The sequence below is a fragment of the Asparagus officinalis genome, chromosome 5, assembly GCF_001876935.1.
Source record: "Asparagus officinalis chromosome 5, Aspof.V1, whole genome shotgun sequence".
In the NCBI taxonomy this organism is placed as follows: domain Eukaryota; kingdom Viridiplantae; phylum Streptophyta; class Magnoliopsida; order Asparagales; family Asparagaceae; genus Asparagus; species Asparagus officinalis.
In genome coordinates, this window is record NC_033798.1 from 6,825,401 (window position 1) to 6,829,803 (window position 4,403).

The window sequence follows — 4,403 nt, forward strand, 5'->3', positions numbered from 1 at the left end:
TTGTCCTGTGCTAGACATTGTATCATCAGAAGCAATTGCAGAACAAGTGTCCGAGAATTCATCCTCCGATAACATTCCTTCTTGCATTCTTTTGTAATCTCTGCGTCTGATGGCTCCTAGTTGGAGTCGAGACATCCTTTGAGCAATTCTTGGATTGACTTTTCCTCTCGGGGAAAAGTCGGGATTTGAGTCACTTGAATGCCGCTTAGACTTTCTTTTATCAGCCACGTTGATGGTGACTTCAGGGAATTCATCATCTTGGGCAGCTGATTTTCTTTTGCGGAAATGTCTCGGCTTAGGCTTCGACAATACAGAGACTCTTCGTGGAATGGCTTCTCGTTTGAAACAATCACATTCTGATAATGCTGCTTTAACGAGTCGCGCACAGGAACAATGAGAGTTTATTTCTCGAATAACTCTCTTTCGAAAATTATTCATAACCCCAACTTGATAATACGATTCATCGGTATGATTGCCAAAAAATCGTATCGTCTGTTGGCATGACCTCCCAGGTATGACGATATCATTTGGTGAATGCGTCTTCTTCTGGGGGTGTAAAACCTTGTTGGCATTCTCAGGACAAATTATTTTTGTCTTTGAGCGATCCAAGGTTATGTTGGGAGTCGCACGTTTAAAACCACCCCCTTGCGGGTATGGAGTCTTAACGGGCTCCGAATGCTGATTTTGCATAACTCCAGACTTTGGAATCCAAACTTGGCAGAGTTTTAGTGGTTCTTTGGCCACCGTTTCCTTCTTCCTTTCTCGTCTTTGTTATAAGAGAGCACGGGCATGAGCAGCGTTTGCACGGCGCTTTTGTATATGTTCTTTGAGGGTTGAACGAGCCCTTTTGACAATAGTCCATTCCTTCGTCGTTAATTTAGCAGAGATATGAGTGATTGATCGTTGAGACAACTGAACCACTCGATGCCTCCTCGACTCTAGGTCCGCGTAATAACGAACCCCGTCGGTTTGTTCCAATGCCTTAGCTAATTGACGAGCGCGGCGTTGGCGTCGCCTCTGACGAGCCCTCTTCGTCAGTGGTGAACTTCGATCGAACGACTCCTTAATTGGGGAGGAATCATCTTGAGCAGAGCTGTTGCGAGTAAAATCCTCAGCAACAATCGGACGAGAGTCTTCATCCGTAGCATTTGATAACTTCAACAAAGATGAAATCTTCCTGCATTTGCGAGGCGAGGAAGACTTTACAGATGAGGACGACAAATACTCCTCAAACTTTGCTTGGTCGAACTCGTACTCGACCGTTGATTCAACCAGGATCTTGATGATTGGCTGCGACACGACGATCTCGGCAGCGAGACCGTTGGCTTCCACTGTGGTCGCCAGCTTGTTTGCGTCAAAAGTTGGTCTTGCTGTGGAATTCATTATATCTTCAATCGATTACAATAAATTCAAAGGAATAGTCTTTTTATAAGACCTCTTTTACACAACAAAATGAAAATTACAACTCTTGAGAAACAAACACAGGATCGTTGTTTGGATCGCTGCTTGCGTGGGATTTTTGCCTGTGCCGGGAGCGCTTTGACTCGTGGACCACCAAATCACAGATTCTGATTGAACCGTGAGGGGTTTAATGATTCTTCCTTCGTTTATCGAAGTAAGAATTTGAAGCGAATATCTTATCGATGTAAGATGTTCACTCTTCCAAAGATCAAGTCTGAGCTTAGATCTCTAGGACTCGCTAGAAGCTTCTTGAGGATGTTTGTGAAGAAGGAAGACTCTCTCTCTTGCTCTAATTCACCAAAACTCAAGGCTCTCTGCTCTAATCTCTCTGGAAAATGCTCAGCCCCTGTCCATGATGACCATAGGGGGGTATTTATAGCCTCCTTAGACGATAACTGAAGAAATAGCCGGTCAATAACTGTCTCTTTAGGCACGGCAGTTGATGCTGTCGCGGCTAAAGGGCACGACAGTCGACACTGTCGTGGCCAAAGGGCGCGGCAGTCGACACTGCCGCGGCTAAAGGGGCAGTTACACCCACGTTCATACGTGTTTGAAACAGTTCTCCCACGTGTCTCGCAGGGCGAGACAGTAAATACTGTCTCGCACGGCGAGATAGTAAATACTGTCTCGCGTGGGCGAGACAGTAAAAGTCTGTCTCGCCCACGAGACAGTAAAGACTGTCTCGCGTGCGAGATAGCTATACTTGTGTTCTTTTTTACATTTTGGATGATCTCCTTCTGAGCTGTATTTGGATATCTTTCAGCATTTTTTAACGCCTACACCGACTCTAGTTAAGAGCCATCAGACATAGGGACTACAAGAGAATGCATGAAGGAAAGTCATCAGAGGTCGAGCTCTCGGACACTTGTTCTGCGATCGCTTCGGATGATACAATATCTAGCACAGGGCAAACCAGAGAAGTACTCACAATCACCTCTGATCAGTTCGCTCAAATACTTCAAGAAGCTCTAGCCAAACAACGTGAAGAAATTAGAGCTGAGATGAAGACAGAGATGGAGTTAGCTATCCAATAAATGAGAGAATTACTAGCTCAACGGTTTCAACCTCCTGAGTCCAGTCAGCGAGCTGAATCCAGCCGTCACCCTCGGAATATTGTAGATAACAGTGATCCAGAAGTGGATGAAGTTATTATGGCTGATACACCTCCCAATAGCAATAACGCTGGGGGTGGTTTAACGCATCCTCCCAATAACGATATTGGGGGTGGTTCAATGGCACCTCTTACAGGGGGGGTCTAACTCATTCTCCTCAACGTCCTTCGAATGAAGACATAGACGATGACGAGAAAATAAAAGAGCTTGAAAACAAAATCAACGCTTTGATGTCCGCTCAGGAAGTGAAAAAGACGGGTATTTCATGTCCCTATCCAAGAGAATGGGATTCAATACCGTACCCGGCAAAATTCAATCTGATTAACTTCACACCGTTTGATGGGAAAAGCTCGTCTACTCAGCACTTGATTTATTTCAAGTCTCATTTGGGCATGATCTCTGGAAACGAGGCTTTAATGGTTCGGTCATTCGTTGACACCCTTCGTGGGCCCGCCTTCGATTGGTATCGACGTCTCAACCCAGGGAGCATCAATTGCTGGGATGACATGGAAAGTTTGTTCCTCAGCAATTTCTTCGATGATGACACCGAAGTGTCAATCGGAACCCTTTTAGATGAGAAGCAAAAAGACGGAGAGTCAGTCGACAATTTTGTCAAACGCTTCCGTAACAAAGCAATGAATTGCAGAGATCCTGTTACAGAGGAGTCCATCCTGCAAACATGCCACAAAATTGCAGAGATCCTGTTACAGAGGAGTTCATCCTGGAAGCCCTGGAAATATTTAAAAATACGCGGTGAACAAGCTGAACACTTTCTTAAAAGAAAGAAAGCTGAGAGAAACCAACCGACGACATCTACAATCGCTGGGAACGCGACTCTCGATCCGAAGTTTCAAAAGGAGTATTCTTTCGAAAATGATGAAGTTCCAGCCATATTAAAATACCTCCTCGCCAATGACAAAATCGAGCTACCACCTATTAAACTGTGCGTACTACAGAAGGGTTCTTCATCCCACGGAGATTTGCTTCGGACTCAAAAACAAAATCCAAGCCTTAATTGACTCCGGCGTCATAACGGCGAAACAAGCCAAGTAAAGACGACTCTAACTCCATTGGGTGCACGAGTATAAACTGTTTCCCCTCACTCCAAAGAGTATATTGTAGGCGTCTAAAAATACCTATGGGTGCCCGCACACAGCTCAAGACAAAGAGAATGTGATGAACGCCGTTATCCGAATCAAAGAGGATTATCCAACGCCGACAAGCGCATGAAGCGAATCGGCAAACTGTTGATGACACGACAACGAACCACCGCAATGGAAAACACCAAGTGGACCGCATGCGTTAATCAACTCAAAGCGTACAAACGCACCCAACAGTCAGTTAACACGCACGCATCATTCAGCTCGTGCATGTCAATCAGTGCGCGCGTCAGTCAGTTCACGATGGCGTTAATCAACGTACATTAATCAACTCGCGTGGAGCATACAAGTCAACACGACGGATGAGTAAACAAAACGGGAGAAACTACAAGTCCCGGAAGATCGGAAAAGTCGTAAAAACACAAGAAATCAGCGAAACTCAGCGCGCCGCGCGAGACGGACCAAACCGACCCGCGCCCACGCGGGTCGGCCAAGTCCGACCCGCGGCGGCGCGGGTCGGACAAAGCCGACCCGCGTACAAGTCAACACGACGGATGAGTAAACAAAATGGGAGAAACTACAAGTCCCGGAAGATCGGAAAAGTCGTAAAAAAACACAAGAAATCAGCGAAACTCAGCGCGCTGCGCGAGACGGACCAAACCGACCCGCGCCCACGCGGGTCGGCCAAGTCCGACCCGCGGCGGCGCGGGTCGGACAAAGCCGACCCGCG